The following is a 22,318-nucleotide window of genomic DNA, read 5'->3' as shown; positions in this document are numbered from 1 at the left end:
ATAATTTTTTTTAGTAGTGTATATTTCTCTACGTCTTTTTCGTACGCATTTTGTTTATGTTCGCTAGGCTGAGCGGACTGCATTTCCCAGCATGCACCACTTTGGCCCCGCCCACCGAGCGTCGCCAAATTAGACGGGCAGCGGTTGGTAGTGCAAAACTCCTGCATTTAGTCTGAAAAGTGAAAGATTCTCGAGGCGAACCGACGCAAACACCGGGATTATCGATGATCGGCGCTCGTTCGCGCGGAACACAAGCTGCCGAACAGCCGCCAAGCGCGACCAGCGACCCGGTTCGGCCTCCAGTCCGCCCGAGTGTGTGCTACCGATCCGAACCGCGTCCGTCGAGCCTCCCGAGCGCCGATATCGGCCCGGTTAACGGGAGGCGGCTGTCGCGTGTGTGAGAGGGAGTGTGTGTGTGTGTGACACACAAACAAACCGCTGGTGTGTGTGTGTGTGTGTTGATGCACTGACACACACACACACCGCTGGTTGTTGTTGTTGTTGTGTCGGCTCGGCTCGGTCCATCCTGCAGTGATCGGGCCTCTGCAGAAACGGCGGGAGTTCGGATGGATATGTGACGCGGACTCGCTCCGGGTCAGGATGGAGAACCCGCAGAAGAACAGCCCGCTGGTCAGAGATCTGACCCGAGCCTTCAGCCACTACAACAAACACAACGTGTTCCTGAAGAAGAACCTGAAGGAGACCGTCAGCTTCTTCCGAGAGATCCGACAGAACCACAGTAACGCGTGCAGCAGCACTTCAGCTCTGGACTCCGGTGAGTGCGGTGTATCCATCCGCCAGGGTGTGTACAGTTAAACCTGGAAATATAAACTAATCCGTAAAACATAAACATTACCAATAAATAAGATTTTAAAACTATAATTAGTTGTAAAATAATAGTTAAAATTAATAATAAATAATAGACAATAATAAGTGACTACAATTATAAAAGCATAATATGTATAATCATTATTTATGCATTTCGGGATTTACATTTTTTTTTTTTTTTGTTGCTGTATATTCAGATATATTTAGTTAAATATGACCGATATATAACATTACCTCCCTAATGTTTCTCTCTATTTATTAAGCGTCACATTTCTAAACATTATTATTAAAGTACTTTTTATATACTATTTTACTATTTGTAGTACTATTTTGAAATATGAGCTTTTTTTAGTACTTCTTTTGATTAAATATTTGTTAAAAGTCTTTGCATTTTCTCTTCTATAATTTATTTTAAATAAATATTTCCATCAAGCTTACAAACATATTTTTATTTCAGATCTAGTTTTGGTGAATTTAGTACTTCGCCTTCACAAATCAGTTTTTTCCAGTAAGTTGTGAAGGCAACAACATTTAAAAAAAAAAAAAAACAATATATATAATATATATATAGATATATATCTATATATATATATATATATATATATATAAATAAATATATAAATTTTTATTCCAAGTTTTGTTTCAGCTTTATTTCGGTTAAAAAGGCAAAAAAAAAAAAAAAAAACATTACGTTTTAGTAAATAACAACAACATACTGATATTTATAAAGTTTTTAATATAGTGATTCATTAAGTTACTTAAATATTGTGTCTGGGCTTTATTTTTAAAATACAAATAGAGTCAATAATCAGTAGATCTGTTATCAGATGAGTGATGAACCATGTAAGAGAGTGAATATCGGTTCGAGATATTGGTTATCGGCTTGTGTCTGTGAATGTGTTGTTAGTTATCAGTGATGCTGATTCCTGATGACAGTGTGTGTGTGTGTGTGTGTGTGTGTGTTTCTCAGGTTTAGCGTTTACAGCAGAAAATGTCTCAAACAGGATTTAGTGCAGAAATAAGCAGCTTAACAGCCGTGAACAGAGTCACATTCAACTGAACCCAGAACTAAACACTCCACAGTACTTCAATGAGGACACTGACACACACACACACACACACACACACACACACTCTTACTTTCTCTCTCTCTCTCTCACACACACACACACACACTCTTACTCACACTTTCTCTCTCTCTCTCTCTCTCTCTCTCTCACACACACACACATACACGCACACTCTCTCACACACTCACTCTTACACTGTAACTCTCTCTCTCTCTCACACACACACACACACACACTCACACACACACACACACACAAATTATATTTGACTTTTTTGTTATGATATTATTTTCATGGCATTTAAACACATTTTCCTAAACTTCTCATCAGTGTAATGTGGAGTCTGTGTCATGAGTTAGTGTTAGAAATATGAGCAGGATTGTGTGCGGTCTAGTTACTTTGATGATGTGTAGGTGTGTGTGTGAGAGAGTGTGTGTGTGTGTGTGTGAGTGTGTGTAGGTGCGGTTGTTGTCCTCTTTCCTGTAACAAAGGAGTTTGCCTCTTACGAAACAATCCTCCTCTGTTTCCCAAACAAAATAATTGAGTGTGCTTTAATCAGCCACAGAGAAGCGACTGAAGCAGTGCTCAGTGTCATCTCAGACTTGCTGACGTCTCACACCGCGACCTTTGACCCGTCTCACATGACCCCTGTGCATTCCCTGGAGCCCACATGTTTCTGTGGACTGTGATTTATACTGAAGCGCGTCCCGGTCCTCAGGCCTGTCGGAGCTCGTCTCGCGCTCGGGCTCGTTTTGACCAATCACGGCAGCTCTGGCCACGCCCTCATGAGCCGCATGTAAACACACGTCCTGCAGGAGCTGCGGTGCAGACGCTCATGATCACAATCTGCACTCATGCGCTTCATCTCTGCTTCAATCTGCTGTAAACAATGTCTTTAAGTCTTTGATGCTGGAAACACAACAGCGTTCCTGCGGCGTCTGCTAGTTCACTCTGAGTGCACAGCTCTGAAGCTATATAGAAAATTGCATTTATTTTTTGCACAATTCTGTTACTAATCATGAATGCTACAACATATATACAGTGTATATTTATATATAGATGTGTATATATATATATATGTATATGTATATACTATATATATATATATATATATATTATATATATATAAATATAGACTAACAAAATTTTTCCTTTGCTAAAGATTTATCTGCAAATAGACTAACAAAAACACAAAAAATCTGCTAAAAAACTTCAAAAAACAAAACATTTTTAAAAGATTCTTAAAAAATAACCAAATTTAAACTACCCATAAGCAACCCTAACTATGAGTTAGCAACTTTAAAAACCCATATAAACACAAACAATGATTTATCAAACATAAAAATCAATACAGTTATATATATAATTTTTCATACATATTGCGCATTTCTGTTTTTTAAATTACAAATTATCAACTTTAAATGCTATAAAACATTTGTGTGTGTGTGTGTGTGTGTCTAAAATATTTTTTGCGTAATTTCATTGCTAATCATTTAACTGCAAAAATGCTACAAAATAATCCTATAATTTTATTTATTTTTGCTCAATTTCGATGCTAGTTGTTTAGTTGCAAATTAGCAACCTTACACATATATACATATACATTATTATTATTATTATTAAAAAAAATTTGAAAAGTGACCATGTGCAATTTAAACATAAATATTTCCATTTCATGCATTGTACCGAATTTAGCCAATGGCTAGATGGTTTTAAATAAGATTTTAGTTTTAATTTAAATATGTCAATAGCTGTGATGTCTTCTGGTAGAGTGTTCCAGTGAATAACAGCTTTCACTGAGAAAGATGATAACCCCAAGACAGAATGACGAAAAGGAACAACACAGTCACTAGTAGATGATGATCTAGAGACTGTAGAGCGAAAACACACAAAATCAGACGGGGCCAAACCATGTAAAAAATTATGTGTGTATGTATGTGTGTATGCGTGTGTGTGTATAAGTGTAAAATTATCAAAGCTCAAAAAATGTTATTTCTTCAAAATACTCTACAGTCGTGGACATTGGTAGGTTTTTAAAGTCGCTTATTAAAAGAGATTTTAACGGGGCGTTTTAATAACAGTTTATTCTGCTGGCCCCTAACAAAATGTCAGACAGTATGACAGATGAGAAAAGATTGTAGCATGTATAAAAGTCTTAGCTACATCAGTGAGTAGACACGGTCTAATTTGTCTGAAATGTATCAAGTTATATTTTATAGTCCTCACCAATTTCTTTAAATGTTTTTTTTTTTAAACTAAGATTTGGATCCAGCGTTAAACCAAGATAATTATACTCAGTAACAATTTCGATCTTTTCACCGTTTATAAAAATATCTGCACTGGAAGAACACATTCATTTTAGAAAAAAACATCCCTTTTGTTTTGCCAGTGTTCAGGGTAAGACACGATTGCTCTAACCACTGAGTAATACTTTCCATAGCAACATTTAGCTTTTCAGCTGCTAACTGTTTCTCTGCTGTGGGAGATCATTAATAATAAACGAAACCATAAAGGGCCTAGTATTGATCCTTGGGGTACGCCTACCTTCACACTGCTGTGGGAGATCATTAATAATAAACGAAACCATAAAGGGCCTAGTATTGATCCTTGGGGTACGCCTATTGTCCAGTTTAGGTTATTGGAGTGAACCCCTTTAATTTTTACACATTGCTGTCTATTTGATAAATATGAGGAGATCCATGCTAAAGCCCCAGATTAAAATTGGATCTTAGTTCATTAAGAGAATAACGTTGTGATTAATCGTGTTGAAGGCTTTGCGCAAATCTAAAAATATAGCACCAACTGTTCCACCTTTGTCAAGTTTAGATTTTATCTGCTCTGTTAAATGTAAAGAAGCTGTTTCAGTAGCATGATTTACTCTAAAACCAAATTGCATACAGTGTAAACTAGCCTTAGCTGTATTAAGATAAGATATCAGTTGTTCTAGAACTACCTTTTCTGCAACCTTTGAGACTACTGGCAATAAGCTGATAGGTCTATAGTTGCTTACCTCAAAATGATCCCCAGATTTAAAAACATTTTTTTTTTTGCACTAACCGTTTAATTGTGAATTAGCACCTTTGAATTTTTAGCACCTTTTTTTTTTTATCCTGACAGCTGTGCTCAAGCGTCTTAGAGATGATTCCCTGCACTCAGACGGTTGTTAGTGAGTTCTCTGGCGCAGCATGAATCATGATTGTGGTTTGTTAGCGTGCGGCACAGATTATGCGGTGAGCGCGGCTGTTGTATAAGGCAGTGACTCAGCAGCGCTGGGATTATGAGCACTTCCTAATAATAACCTGAATGACTGGCGGCTCTGTGAGCGGCTCAGAGACGGTCATGAGATGCAGGCCTCAGGACACACAGCTAACTCAACACTGCTGCAGCGCTTGTTTTTCTGGGCCTGCTTTCTCCAGCACAGCACTCTCTCTTACTTCAGTTCGGCTTTGTTCAGCGTCAGACAGGGATGCATTCAATATCCCTGATATATACATGGTGCAGTATTATACTATACTATTATAGTTTTTATTAAATATTTATATTTTTAGTAATTTTGTTTTGTTTGTTAGTTTTATTTATTTTTTTGTAATTAAAAAAAAAAATAATTATTCTACAAATTCTGTATTAATTAAAAATAGAAATTCATTAACTGTAAACAATCTAAATAAAAAAAAAAAATAAATTTTTACATTTAGGCTGTATTTGTTTAAAAGAAAAAACAGTAAAGTATAATAACCCAGAAAAGTATAATAATAATCTTTTTTACATTTGATTTTATTTTAGTTAACGTTTATTTTAATTCAAGTAAAGATTATTTTTAATAGTTTTAGTAAAGTATAATAACCCTGATTTGGTGTTTGATGAGCTTTTTATTTGTTCATTAAGTTTCATAAAGAGAGTTTTTTTTTAATGATTTAAACTTTAATATCAAAAACAGGTTAGTAAGTTAAATTCAATCCATTTAATCAAATCAATTTATAACTTTAATTCAACTAATCAATTCATTTGCATTATAACTCTAAAATATTTATGTAAGTCTGTGTGGCATTTTAATGAATTAAACTGTTTTAGTTTTTTCGTTTTTTTTTTGACCAAACTGGTGGGTTTTCAGTTTTATTGGAAAATCTGCTAAATAAAATATAAGAAAAGATTTTTGTTAAAAATATAAATAGCTACATTTTCCCGTGAAATATGTTCAGACATGATTTTTCCTTTCATTCATTTAATAAAAAACTGTATGAAAGCTTGCCTTGATTGTTTAAAAAACATTTTTTTCCTGTATTTTACACATTCTTTAATGATTTAAAATCTTTTAAAATTACTAATTGGTTAAAATGTAGTGGGGAAAAAATGACAATTTAAGCCTATTTCTGGAGAAAATACAAAAATATTAAAATTTATGTTAAATCTACTAAATAAAATATGAAGAAAAAAAAAGTCAAAATGTTTTGTTAAAAATAGGTAAATATTGCTGTCAGATGCTATATTGATGCATATGAATATAAATGTTCAAATTCAAACCATCCTTTCACTAATATAATAAAAAACATTTTTTAAAACAACCCATTATTATAAAAAAACTAAACAATATACAATATTAAACCTATTGTTTTTAAAATAACTGTTTGGTTGAAATGGAGGGAACAATATACAATTTTAAACCTATGTTCAGAAAAAAAATACATAAATATCCAGATTTATATAAAGTATTGTAAAAGGCTGAAAAATATTGCAATTTTACATTGTGTTTTCAAGCCCAGTCCAAGCTAAAATGTGCCGATATTTTGACTGGTGTGATGTATGTTAAACATCAGTCTCTTTGTTTCTCTCTGTGTCTCAGATCAGCTCAGCTGCATCTCGCTCCCGCGTCACGAGGAGGACTATCTGCAGAATGTGGTCGGTAGAGCCCCCTACATCCTCATCCTGGGCCAGGACTGTTCGGCCCGATACCAGCTGCTCAATTGCCTGCTGGGAGAGAAGCTCCTCCCCCTGGGCTCAGAGGTGGGCGGGGCCTGTGGGCCGGAGGGCGGGGCCTGCAGAAGGAGGAAGCTGTGATTCACAACACACGGCCGTCAGACGCGGGTTGAGCCTGGCGCTGCCGGGGGAGCACAGTACGAGACTGGTGCATCATATGCTGGCGGCGCACTTTGTGGACGCTGGGGACACGGTGCCATGCGAGGACCTGGAAATCCAGGGAGTGTGGAGGACCTGCTTGCAGGCAGCGGCTCTGGTGAGGATGGGCCGAAGTGGAGAGATCACGCTCCATCACGCACTGCTGCAGGTCAGGAGCGGCAGGGCTCGCGTCGTTTTCTCAAAAACAAAAACAAAAACAAATGTGATTTGTTTCTGTGAGATGAGTTTTTGCATCAATCAGTTTCTCTTCTCTCCTTTCCTGGTGTTTATGTAACCCTGCTCTTGGGTCTGGTGCACTTCACATGACCACCAGTGAAAAATAAGGGCACTGGTTGCTGCTATGATGATGTGTGTGTCTCCATGGCGACGGGAAAACTGTATCCCGGGAGCCTCCTATAAATACTTGGTGGATTCAGTCACGGCTGGATTCCTTTCTTTCATTAGTTTGTTTGTTTTCATGACTGAAAAGAGTTTGAATTGGGCTCAGTGTTTGGACCGGTTCAGATCTCTTAGATCAGACTCAAAACAGACTCTGATTCTGATTAGTCTACTCAAAAAAAAAACAAAAGAACTTTCAACATCTTTACATCATTATAACAACAGACTCAGTCATAGACAAAATCATACAAAAAAACCATAAAAAACACTACAAATAAGTCAAACTAAACTCTTGAATCAGTTTCAAATCGGAGTCACTTATTAGGTCTTAGATCGGAGGCAAATCAGACTCGGGTCACTTTGGTCAAAGTCACATCAGTTTCAGATCAGACTCCGTGTTCGATCAGGCTTCAGTTTGTCTAAGATTAGTGTCAGATCAGAATTAGATCAGTGTGAGATCAGACTTTCCGACTCAGATTGGTTTCAGATCTATCTTGAATCAGACTCGACCTCAGATGGGACTCAAATCAGAGTCAAATACCATCAGACTCATTAAGGTCTGTGATTGGTCACACATCAGACTCCGTTTTGGATCAGTTCCCAATCAGACTCTGATGCAGGTCAGATGTCGTTCAAGTCAAATCAGATCTGAGATCAGTTCCAAATCAGACTCCAACAGGTCTAAAACACTTAGATAAGTCTGATGTCAAACTCTGATCAATTACAGATCAGTCAAATCAGACTCAGATCAGTGGGATATCAGACTCCAGTTGGTTTCAGATCTGTGTTGAATCAGACTCAACCCCAAATGTGTCTTACATCAGAGTCAGACCAGTTTTGCATCAGACTTATTAAGGTCTGGAATTGGTTGCAAAACAGACTCGGATCACTTAAGTCTAAGTCAGATCAGCCTCAAATCAGACTCTAACCAATTTAGCATAAGTCCTGAAACAGACTAAAAAAAAGTCTTAAGAAAGACTCAGAAACTCAGACTGGTTTCAGATCTGTCTTGAATCAGACTCTGATGAAGGTCTCAGATCAGACTCAAACAGTGTGTTTGTCTCAGTCAGGTTTTTCTGCATGATTCTCTCTTGCAGTTTAAAGGTTTGCCGTCACATACATCTGCTAGAATCACGTCTGCTCTCAAATGAACCCCGTCTGTTTTGGATCCGCGCACACACGTTAACACAGAGACGTTAATGAGTGCGGGCCCGAGCGTACTCTGACGGTGGGCAGTGAAATTCCTGCTGAAGCACACACACACACACACATGCGCGGTTGTCATGTTAGAGGTGTTTGAATCGGATCTTTGTTGGGCTCAGGTCTGATGGGCTCCGGCGGCTGTGTTTGCAGGCCATCTTTGTTCCAGAGAGACTCGAGCGCTCTATGGCTGTTGTGTCAGAGACGGCGCTGACTGACTCTATTGTGTTCGTGTGCTAGCGCTCTTTATTCTCGCTCTGACGCACCCGCTTTGGATTAATCACAGTCGAACTTCGACCAGCCATGTCTAATATTTCTTGAACGGGTTCCCAGAGGAACACACTGCTTTATCAGAAGAAACACTTCTCACCTACACAAGCCTGATTTCACACTGCGCTCAGGGCTCCCACGCTTCAGGCCTAAGCCAAAATAAATCACAAATGTCTGTAATTAATATATTGCTTTCTAATATGCAATGGCATATTAATAAATCTCTGCAAAAATAATTGTTAAAATCTTTATCCAGTAAACAAAAGTGACCGTGGATATTAACTGGTTTAAAAACTAAGACACATAAAGTACTTTTTTCTGTTTTAATGCAATTTAATTTATTTATTGTTGCAAAATTTTACACTGCTTTTTGTTTTAATCATACTTTTTTTTTGTCGTAATTGAAAGGATATTTTTTCTTTTGCGAATATTTTTCATGCCATTCATTCATCAACATACATTGTTTTAATCTGTGTCATATTGACCGTTTAATTGACTAAACATTCAAACATATTGTATATATATTTTTTTTATATGTATGTTAATATAATTTAAAAACATGTTAAAATATCTTTTGTCATATCATATATATATTTTTTTTTATCCATGTGTCAAAACAAAAAACATGTTAAAATATCTTTTGTCATATCATATTCATTAACTTTAGGCAAACACTTACACTAATTTTAGTTGACAAATTGTCTTAATTTACAAAGATTTTGACCAAATTTAATTGATCAAATATTAAAATGTAATTAGCCATTTATTGAGCAAATATTAAAATTTAATTTATTAAATTTAATTGACCAAATATTGAAATTTGATTAACTATTTATTAATCAATTTTTGAAATTTAATTTCTATTACTTCACGTATCAAAATAAAAACATGTTAAAAATGTTTTTGATGTGAAAGTCTCATCTCCTGAAATAACATTTTAATTATTCAATTTAATGTTTTGTTATTCAATGTTTAATTTAGTTTTGTTTTGACATAAGGGATATATTCATATTCATATTCATATTTTAGTAAATTTTACACTAATTTTAGTTGATGAGTATAATTTTATTCAATTATGACAGAAAAGTGAAGTGTAGAAATATGCATAAATAAAGATTTGAATATATTAATATGTATTTCAATCATGCATCGACATGTGACATACAAATATATTCAGATCATGGTCGTCCCGTGATATGTATTTCAATCATGCATCGACATGTGACATAATTTTAACGAGCTGATGGCGTGTTGTGTTCAGGAGGTGAAGATCATGGTCGTCCCGTGCCGCGGCGTGCAGCCGGTGGAGGAGGCTCTGGAGGACTGCAAGCGCAGCATCCTTCCCATCATCCTCTACGCCGTCAGTAAGGACGTGCTGAGTGAGGAGCAGGTGAGCGACCTGCAGAAGGTGCGGGAGGTGCTGCCGTTCCCCGTCTGCTTCATCCGGACCCCCGGCGGCCCCTCAGACCCCGGGGCCCTCCACAGGCAGCTGCTGTCCCTGGAGCTCGTGGCCGGAGCGGCGGGAAACTGTGCCTGCGGGGCTCCGGCACAGACGCCCGGCAAGATGCAGAGTGTTGTGGGAGAGAGTCTGGAGCGGCTGCAGCGCCTGCTGGTGCCCTTCACCCGACAGCTGCTGCAGAACCAACAGGTGGAGGCCGCCTCGCTGCTGAACACCGTCCACTGCCGCTGCCTCGACCTCTTCATCAACCAGGTGACCACAGCACAACACATCCTGCTTCACACAAGAGCTCTGCTTCTAATCAACGCTGTGAATCCTGCATCACAGTTTCCACTAAAATATTACTGTTTTCCATAAGGATATAACGATGAACGCGAGTCAGTTGAAAATTGATTCAAATATGTGACGATTTAAATCTGTTGAGATGCTAAACAAATCACGATTCAATTAAAGGCAGGAGTTTATATGAATGTATGTCTGAGGGGAACTTACTGTCTTTAGAAAAGTTTAGATGGTATTGTTTCTTTTCATCTTGCCTCTGTATGAAGCATATTAATGTTTATAAGTGCAGCGCTGCTTTGTTTACAGCGGTAACCAAGGAACCGCATGAAATATACATTAGGAAACGCTTTAAGCTCCACCTGCTGCAGTGTTTATAAGTGCTTTGTTTACAGCGGTAACCAAGGAAACGCTTAAGCTCCAGTATGAAATATACATTTACATTATTTCAATTTTGTCATTTAGCAGATGCTTTTATATGCTTTTATCCAAAGCGACTCACAAATGAGTAAAAAACAATCAATAAAAAACAACAAAAAACAAAAAAAATCAAATTCCAAAATAATAAAATAAATATAGTGTTAAAAGAGAAACGTGCAGCATTTTGTCCAAGCAATAATAAAAGAACACATTCGTTTTAATCTTTTTGTAAAAAATCAGCATTGATAATAATCAGAAATGTTTCTTGAGCAGCAAATCATCATATTAGAATGATTTCTGAAGATCATGTGACACTCTCAGGTGACAACTGAAGAATGGAGAGTAAAGGATGCTTGGAAAATACAGTGTCAAATAAACACAGCCTTGGTGAGCAGAAGACAAATAAATAAAAAATAATACAGCATTTTAAAATTACAAAAAAACTACACATACATAAAAAAATCTTAATTTACTGTGTCAAATAAACACAGCCTTGGTGAGCAGAAGAGACTTCTTTCAGAAACATTAAAACATCTTAATTATTCCAAACTTTTGAGCACTAATGTAGTTGTTACTGGTTTTGGAAATGTTCTGAAAAATGTCTCGCTACTTGCGCATAAAACACATCTGTTAATGTCTTTTAATTTATGTGGGAAATACCACAAATAAATAAAAACAAAGGGTTAAATTTCATTGTTTTTCTTCGTTGCAGTTACAGATGCAGCTTTTGATCTAAATTAAATATTATAAAAGAAAATAAAAAAAAAAAAAAAAAAAAAATCAAAATTAACAGTTAAACTAAACAAATAAAATTATAATTTTCTATATTATAAAAATAAAACCAAATAAAGCAAAAATATTTTTTTTTAAATAAACTAAAATAATAAATATAAGATAAATATAGAAATAAAATAAGCAGCAACTAGCTGAAATAAAATATTTTTTCTATTTTTTTTTTATTTTTGTTAAAGTTCACGTAAAGCCTTTTCCCCCTGTTTTAGTTAAACTAGTACTACATGTTCTTCATTCTGCTAATATTTTACAGCTAGATAAGAGTTTGTCCAGACAAGCTGAGAAAGCCCATTATAAAACCTAAAATCAAATTTAAAAGCATTAAGAAAAAAAATAAATATTAAAAATTAGATTATAAAATTTTTCAAAAAATATTACCATCATTATTAGCATTATTATCATCATAATAACACTGTTACTAACATATTGTTGGTTTGATTAGCATGTTACTAGCATGATATGCATGTTGCAAGTAACTTGCATGTTGTTAGAATGATTAGCAAGTTACTAGCATTTTGCTAGCATGATTAGCAAGTGACTAGCATGTTGTTAGCATGATTAGCAAGTGACTAGCATGTTGCTAGCATGACTAACAAGTGACTAGCATGTTGCTAGCATGACTAACAAGTGACTACCATGTTGTTAGAATGATTAGCAAGTGACTAGCATGTTGCTAACATAAGCAAGTGACTAGCATGTTGCTAACATGATTAGCAAGTGACTAGCATGTTGTTAGCATGACTAGCAAGTGACTAGCATGTGTTACTGATTAGCAAGTGACTAGCATGTTGCATTACTTAAACAAGTGACTAGCATGTTGCTAGCATGACTAACAAGTGACTACCATGTTGTTAGAATGATTAGCAAGTGACTAGCATGTTGCTAACACAATCAAATTACCAACAGACTAGCCAACATTGTTAGCATGACTAGCAAGTTACTAGCATGTCGCTAGCACGATTAGCACATAAAAATAAAAATTTTATAGCATTTGCAAGTGACTAGCATGTTGCTAGCATGACTAGCATGTGACTAGCATGTTTCAGCCTTAACAAGCATTGTTAGGAATGATTAGCAAGTGACTAGCATGTTGCTAACATGATTAGCAAGTGACTAGCATGTTGTTAGCATGACTAGCAAGTTACTAGCATGTCGCTAGCATGATTAGCATGTAACTAGCAAGTTGTTAGCATTTGCAAGTGACTAGCATGTTGCTAGCATGACTAGCATGTTGCTAGCATGACTAGCAAGTGACTAGCATGTTGCTAGCATGACTAGCATGACTAACAAGTGACTACCATGTTGCTAACATGATTATCAAGTGACTAGCATTTTGCTAGCATGATTAGCAAGTGACTAGCATGTCGCCAGCATTATTATCAAGTGGCTAGCATGTCGTTAGCATGATAAGCAAGTGACTAGCATTTCGCTACCATTCATTGTCCTTTCTAAAACATTAAAATCAAGAACTTTTAACATGAATGAATGCAACTACCATGAACCAGTTGTGTGTTTAATAAGCTAAAACGTTGAGTAAGGAGTGTGTAATCGTTGTGTCAGGCGTTCGACATGCAGAGGGATCTTCAGATCACGCCGCGGAGGCTGGAGTACACGCGCGAGAAGGAGGGAGAACTCTTCAGCTCCCTGATGGCCATCGCTAACCGCAAGCAGGAGGAGATGAAGGACATGATCGTGGAGACGCTGAGCTGCATGAAGGAGCAGCTGCTGGAGGACGCCGCTAACCTGCAGTTCACAGGTCAGAGGTCAACGCTGCGCCGGTCACACTTCTCATAACACAGTTTATGTCTAGTGTACAGTTTCGCTTTAGTTTAGTTTGGATTAGTTTTCATTAGCAAATCATAAAAACTAAAAAAAAATGTTAATCTTATTTCTATTTTTGTTCATTTTATTGTGTCTATATAGTTTATTTTTGATTAGTTTTCATTCTGTCGTTATTTTTAGAGTAATTTTTTTCATTAGAAAAACAAAATTACATTTAAAATTTTACATCGTTAATTTAGCTTTTATTTCAGTTTTTTTTTAATAAATTTGAATTAATGTCAAAAAAATGACATCATTAATTTAGCTTATTTTTTGTCTAAAACTAAAATTAACTTTCAGTTCATTTTATTGAGCATTTCTATTATATGTTAGTCAGTTTTGGAGGTGTGTTTATTGTAGTCTTGTTTTTTTCCAGTTATATTATTTGGGTTATTTTTTATTTTTTAGTTAGCACAGAAGTCATGTAGATTTCATGAAGGTTTTTGTTTACATCGTTAGTTCATGCTTTAATGGGCAAAATAAGAGTTCAGTTCATTGTTTGTTGTTGCCATAGAAACCGAGGCAGGAGCTGTAAAGGCCCCGCCCTCTTCTGGAAAGGGGGCTGGGAGCAGAAGCTCATTTGCATTTAAAGAGACACACACGAAGAGCAGTTTACAGCATGTTAACTTCCCCTTTACTAGCGTGTGTGTGTGTGTGTGGATCTGCTGTGGTCAAACGTGAATGTGTGTGTGTGTGTGTGTGTGTGTGTGTGTGAGGGGAAGATCTGCTGTGGTGTGTGAATGTGTGTGTGTGTGTGTGTGTGTGTGTGTGAGGGGAAGTCCACTGATAGTTGCTCTATTATTGTGTGTCAGAGGGAATTCATTAGTGTTAACGAGCGGCCTGTCCTGGTAATATAGAGCGGTCAGTGTTTGTGTAGCTGACATCAGTCTGTGTGTGTGTGTGTGTGCGTGTGTTCAGACATCATCATATTGTCTAACGGCGAGCCGGTGAGCTCGAAGGACATTAAGATGTGCATCAGTCAGATCCAGGATCTGATCGTGGTGCGACTCAATCAGGCCGTGGCTAATAAACTGACCAGCTCTGTGGACTACCTGAGAGAGAGCTTCGTGGGGACACTGGAGAGATGCCTGGGCAGCCTGGAGAAGAGCACACCTGAGTCCTGCAGCAACGTCACCTCCAACCACCTCAAACAGGTGACACACACACACACACTCATATACACACACACACACACTCATATACACACACACACAATACACAATATCAGAAAAAAAAAGCTTTTGATACACATACACACACACACACACACACACACACACACACACACACACATACACATACACATACACACACACACACACACACACACACACACACACACACACATACACACATATACACACACACACACACATACACACATATACACACACACATACATACACACACAAATCATATACACACACACACACACTCACTACGCACAATCACACACACACACACACACACATATACGCACACTCACACACACACTCATATACACATACACATACACACACACACACACATATACACATACACACACACACACAGACACACACTCATATACACACACACACACACTAAAACACACGTTTAATGTTTAATACTTAATTGTAATATGTTAATCAACATTATTTGATTAATTTTTATTAAATTTAATATATATATATATATATATATAATATAATATATATATATATATATAATATATATATAATATATAAGATATATATAATTCATATTTGTTAATATTTCATACTTTAGTAATATACAGTAATTAAAGAAAAATAATATTTGGTAATAATTAAAATTAAAATGATTTTAACTTTAGAATTTTTCTATGTGTAATATCTAAGTAATATACAGTGAACATTTATATTCATTAACATGGTATATTAATTAATTTCATATATACATATACAGTATGTTAAGTAATATATATTGAATTTTAATTTAATACAATTTATATATATATATATATATACACACACAGTAAGCATTTGTATTCTTTAATATGTTAATTTCATATAAAAATATAATATACAGTATGTTAAGTAGTATACTGTTATTAAAGTTATATTTAATTAAAAAGACAATTTTAGAATTATGTATATATTTAGTAATATACAGTAAAAATTTAGATTCATTAACATTGAATTAATTTTAATATAGTAGTAGTATAGTAGGGTACTGTAATATTTAATTGTCATATTTTGTAAATGTATTTAATTATTTGTAATTTTGTAATGAAATATAATTATAAATAGAATGAAGCGATGTTTCACACACTTTCTGGTGATAAGAAACACTGCAGCCTCAGACGCTGGTGTTCTCAGTGTGTAGTGAGTCTCTGCTGTTCGCTCAGATCCTGAACGCTGCGTATCACGTGGAGGTGACCTTCCACTCGGGCTCCTCCGTCACCAGGCTCTTCTGGGAGCAGATCAAACAGGTGAGTTACCCATAATGCCCTGCGCGCTGGCGTGTCTGGTGCGGCGGCTGACGCTCGTGTCTCCTCAGATCATCCACCGCATCACGTGGGTCAATCCTCCGTCCGTCACGCCCGAGTGGAAGCGCAAGGTCGCGCAGGGACGCCATCGAGAGCCCTGAGCGCCGCCAAAAACTGGCCAAGAGCATCTGCTCTCTCAGTTCAGGACCAGACTCAACAGCTCCCACGAGGCCTTCGCCGCCTCGCTCCCGACAGGTCAGTGCCTTCACCAGACTCTCCTCACTTCATTCTTTCTCATTTGTTTAAAATAAACAGTTAAATATAGAACGAATAAAGGACTGCAAGCTCTGAAAGTGTTCGTGGTGTTGAATACTCGATGGCCACAAGCCACTGTTTTCACTTACATTTCTGTAATAAGTTAAAATATGATTTAATTGTAATAAAACAAGATTTATTATTTTTATTAGTTGTAATTTTAATTTAATTTGTTTAGAGTTCATTAAAGTATTAATTTACTTCTTTTTTAATTTTTTTATATTTAATGTTAAAAATATATACGTGTGTATATGTATTTTTTAATACCAGCCAGTAAATCATGAATTTTAGTATCATAATTTTTACATCTGTTATATTTTATTACATTTATTCATAATAAATCTCTTTTCTGATTTTCATTATTTTATTATACATATTATTCACATGTAATATTGCCAATTATGTTTTAATATTTAATATGTTGTTAGGAAATGTTATATTTTAAAATATAATATTTTACATTACATAATTCATTACTACATAGTATATTTTTATTTGTTATTATATTATGTATTTTATAATTTATATGTATTTATGTAGTATGTTTTTTGTATTTTATTATAAGAAGTCGGATTTTAATACCTCCATTATGTTTAATATTCCAGTAATGTTAAATGTATTTTAATATTTTACTGTAATTTTTGGTAATTTTTCTGTAGTATATTAGTTTTATCTGTTCTGTTGAGAGTCATTGGTGTTGTCACCATGATGAAAGTCCTGTACCGATGTGTGTGTGTGTGTGTGTGTGTGCAGCTGGAGGAGGGTCACACGGGGCGTCTGGAGCGAACTGAAGACCTGTGGTTGCGGGTCAGGAAGGATCACGCCCCTCGACTCGCCCGCCTGTCACTGGAGAGCCGATCGCTGCGAGACATACTGCTGCACGGTGAGACACACCCAAGGATCACACGGTGTGTGTGTGTGTGAGATCTCTGTGTGAGTCTCTGTGTGTGTGTGTGTCCTCAGGAAAGCCGAAGATGGGCCGTGAGCTGGGCCGGGGTCAGTACGGTGTGGTGTATCTGTGTGATAGCTGGGGTGGACGTCACCCGTGTGCCCTGAAGTCAGTCGTTCCTCCGGACGACAAGCACTGGAACGACCTCGCGCTGGAGTTCCACTACACACGGTAACACCACTGGAGTTTAGTGTTTTAATTACATTTATTGTTTAAAAATGATTACAATAATACTGTTATATGTAATTATATTATTTTTATTTTTTTATTGAAAGAGTTCATTCGGTATCTTTTAAAATATATTGTTTCATTATTTAAATAAAAATAACGATAGTGCTTATTATTTTTATTATAATTGTTATTATTTGTAAATTTACTGTTTTTATTTCTAGTATTATTAATAAGTACTATTTTGGTTTTTTTTTTAATTTTATTGATTATACAATACCAGTAGTGTCTCTGCCTATTTGTTTATTATTGTTTAATCATTGAAGATCTCTGTGTCCATCAGGTCTCTGCCTAAACACGATCGTTTAGTGAATCTCCACGGGTCGGTTATCGATCACTCGTACAGCGGCGGCTCCAGTATCGCGGTTCTGCTGATCATGGATCGATTACACAGAGATCTCTACACAGGACTGAAGGTACCATCACAACAACGGCTGTCTGTCTGTGTGTCTGTCTGTGGTTTCTGTCTGTTGTTGTGATGGACGAGTCTGTCTCTCTCAGGCCGGTCTGTCTCTGAAGGAGCGTCTTCAGATCGCTATGGACGTGGTGGAGGGGATTCGGTTCCTGCGACGGTCAGGGTCGCTGCTGCATCGCGACATCAAGCTGAAGCAATGTTCTGGTGAGGAAACTGCATCTCACCATCTGATTCTCAGTGACGAGACGCAACATTACACTTCATAAGCATCATAACACTTCGTAAAAGCATCATAGTGTATCATAACCACCTTCATGAACACTTCATAGCACTTCAAAAAGCTTCGTAACCCTTTATAGCGCCCTTCATAATGCTTAATAACAACAACTCTATAGCTCTTCATAGCGGTTCATAATATCTTTATAACCCTTCATAGCACTTCATAACGTTTTCATAATGCTTATATTTCCTCTCCCATAAACCATTCATACCACTTCATAACCCTTCATTTATTTAAATTTATTTTGAAAAGGGACCATGCACATTTTTTACATAAATTTTTATTTTTATTTTAAAATTCATAATATGCTTCCCTGTCCATAACACTTTGCCGTTGCCATTCCCTCATAGCGCTCCATAATGCTGTATAGCCCTTCATAGCAGAACGCTTCATAATGCTTTATATCCCTTCCTTACCCTGTCATAGCGCTCCATATCCCTTTATTTATTTATTTCAATCTATTGTGAAAAAACAAGGGACCGTGCACAAGAAGCAGTTGTAAAACATAAATTTTTATTTTTAATTTTCATTTATTTTATAATGCTTCACAACACTTTTTAATTTTTAAGTATAACCCTTCATATCCCTTCATTCCGCATAATAATGTGTGTTTGTGTTGTTCTGTGCAGCTGGACAAACAGAACCGGGCGAAGATCACTGACCTGGGCTTCTGTAAACCCGAGGCCATGATGTCCGGCAGTATCGTGGGGACACCCATCCACATGGCACCGGAACTCTTCACAGGTCACTAACCGGACGCTCTCCGAGCGATTCCTTACACTGGCCAAACTATTAGCATTTTCATTAAATAAAAACAATTAAAAGAACAAATAATAATAATCTATATTTATAATATAAATAATATTTCATGCTCATTTCTTCTGTTTTATATGTTTAGATTACCTTTCTGTAACCTAACACTCAACTTTAATTTTTTTAATCTAACATTGATTTTAACAATTAAAGTATTAATTTAATGGTAATTTATTTAGACAAAATAGTATGCGATTTTTAATATTGGACAATAAAATTGTAATTTTTGAAATTGAAAAATTTAAAAATATCATTATAATTTTATTATATTTGACAACGGAAAACGAAAAATCAACAACAACATGAAGTTTATTTAGAAAAACCTTACTGTGGTTACAGTTTCTGATCGTACGTGTGCTTGGGTTTTTTCGCACAGGAAAGTACGATAACTCCGTCGACGTGTACGCGTTTGGGATCCTCTTCTGGTATCTCTGCTCCGGCTCCGTCAAACTCCCAGAAGCCTTTGAGAAATGCTCCAGTAAAGACCAGCTGTGGACCAACGTCAAGAAAGGTAACGAGCCTCAGTCGTCGGACGGCGTCGACGCCGCGCTGTGAACTCTGGGTAAACTCCGTGTGTTTGCTGCTTTCAGGCTCGCGGCCGGAGCGTTTGTCCACGTTTGACGAGGAGTGCTGGCAGCTGATGGAGGCCTGCTGGAACGGAGACCCTTCCCAGAGACCCCTGATGGGCATCGTCCAGCCCAGCCTGCAAAGCATCATGGACCGCCTGTGCGACAATTCTGACCAAAAGAGCGGCAGCCTGGAGGACTCGAACTGACACTCATTCCCTGCATGCTCCTCTCGAGACGCTAAAGGAAAGCAGCTTGTTACATATAAACAAAAAAAAAAAATGGACAAATGTTGCTTGTCTGCCTCTGAACAAACCTGATCACGCGTGTCATATTCAGCGCTGCTCGTCACGGATCCTCTAGAACCGAGCGTTTTACTCGTAGTCGAGTTTGTTACAGATGAACTGAACCGCTGATTTTTAGATGGTGTTTAAACTGGTTTACATTATCCTGAGATGACATTTTTTAATAAAATCATTTGGACCAATTCACTGCCGCACTGCACTGATTAACTCCGATTATTACAACTAAATATTATTAAAAAAGATCATAAAATGTGAAACTATACTAGAATTTTTAATTATCATAACTAATTATCAGAACAAAACATCATCCCACAGATTGAGGTGAGAGTTGTTACTTCATTTTCTTGTTACAGTGTAATTATTACAGTACTGAGAAATATTAATTAATAGTTATTTGCCGGTAATAATTCATGCTTTGATGTTATTACTGTCGTAAATATATGCAAAGTGAGTTACAAAGAAACTATAAAATGAAGCAATTTACTAGTTTTAATATTTCATTCAGGCTAGTTGGAGTATTTGTTAATTTTAAGTAAGGTCCTATAATAATGTTTTTACCATTGAACATTTTCTGATAACATAAATATCCATGTAATTTAAGTTTGTGGTGCGATTTACAATTCGAATTGAAACAGTCATGACGCAGTTAGTTTGAGAATATATTTATATTATAACTCAGTTTCTCCGATTTTTAACGAGTAAACAGCCTATAGCGTCTGGTAATGGTCGTTTAAAGTAGAGGTTTAGTGAGCTGATGCGATTTATTATCCCTGAGGTACCTTACAGCGATAGCCGTTTAATTCCGAAATATGAAGGATATGTCAGATTTAATTTAATTTATAGGTCGTTTTTTTATTATTATATATGTCAGTTTGTTTTAAATATTAGTTCGGCGCGCATGAATGTCCAGTCGCGCATGCGCAGTGCCTGTAAGTAACGGACAGATTTCTGAGGCGATTTGAGACTTTTACAAAACAAACAGTATGACAGCGATTTATGTTGATTTAACTTTAATGCGAGTAACAAGAGTAATGTTACTAATCAATATCGTGATCAGACTCGAAGTTTAGCGTGTGAATTATCAAACAAACCAATAATCGAGTTTCATATTTCATATCTATGGCACTCATGGTTTATTTGCTCTTCAAGTGAAAACTAGAAGTCGAAATTAATCTTTCTGCTCTGTGGTTTGGGGAGGTAAGTATCAGCCGTACTTCTAAACCATGTTCTAAACTAACAATAGTTCGGATAAAGTATTAAACTTTGTTAATATTTCGATACTTTTGACTTTATTCTTAATACTTTATTCTGGTAACGTATATCTGAAATATTTTTTTTTACATGGCACGTACTAAAACACAGCAATTGAGTATCTTTAATAATATTTAAACAATAAAACAACTTTCATCTGACTTTAAAAACACAACTTTAACATCTGACTCTTCTAAACCATGTTCTAAACAATAGTTCGGATAAAATATTTCGATACTTTTGACTTTATTCTTAATATTTTATGACTTCCATCTCACAATGCTACGACTTTATTCTGGTAACATATATCTGAAATATTACATGGCACGTACTAAAACGCAGCAATTGAGTATCTTAATATTTAAACATTAAAACAACTTTCATCTTTTTAACTGTATTTTTCAAATAAATTAACATGCGTAAGATCATCTGAATCATTTTCAGTGTTTTCCCTATGAAAATGTACCATATTTTTACTATAGTAAAATTGTAGTAACAGGTTTATTTATTTTTTGGCTGATTACCGTTTGTATAACTACAGTTTGATTACAAACGCCATGGTTACAGTCCTTTATTTGTATAGTGCTTTATACAACACTGACTGTGTCAAAGCAGCTTCACAGAGACAAACAGGAGAAGAGTTTGTCAATAATGCAAGACGATAACGGAGCACTGATCTATAATATAGAATAGATATATATATAGATCAGTGTAACGGAGTCATTTTCAGCTGAAGTCAGTTCATTGGTTGGGAGGTTGAGGGGCGGAGCTAGTGGGTCCAGAAGATCTCAGACGCCTCAACATCTGAACATTCACGAGTTCATCAGAAACGCTGCTGAAAGTGGATCTGACCGAGCACCAAAACACGCTTTCAGCCAATCACCAGTAAGGGGCGTGTCCAGTAGTGATGGGGGAGGTGCCTGTGTTGAATAGCGTGTTCGTAAATCTGGGGGCGGAGCTATCAAGATAGGGGTGTGACTCTTTTGGGTAGGGGTGTGTTTATTTTGGTGATTTCAAAGATCAGCAGCATTTATCGAAACTCGCTTACTGTGCGTTTAAACAAGCGCTTTAAAACCATCACACAAAAATAATCACAT

At 36.3% G+C, this 22,318-nt stretch overlaps 1 pseudogene; it reads left to right on the top strand.

Moving 5' to 3' along the window:
• Positions 1-95: 95 nt before the first annotated feature.
• LOC109088474 lies at positions 96-20,156 on the top strand (annotated as a pseudogene).
• Positions 20,157-22,318: the final 2,162 nt, after the last annotated feature.

Source organism: Cyprinus carpio, chromosome A22, assembly GCF_018340385.1.
Source record: "Cyprinus carpio isolate SPL01 chromosome A22, ASM1834038v1, whole genome shotgun sequence".
NCBI lineage: Eukaryota > Metazoa > Chordata > Actinopteri > Cypriniformes > Cyprinidae > Cyprinus > Cyprinus carpio.
The sequence above is the reverse complement of the archived record's forward strand: the minus strand, read 5'-3'. Positions and strand labels throughout refer to the sequence as shown.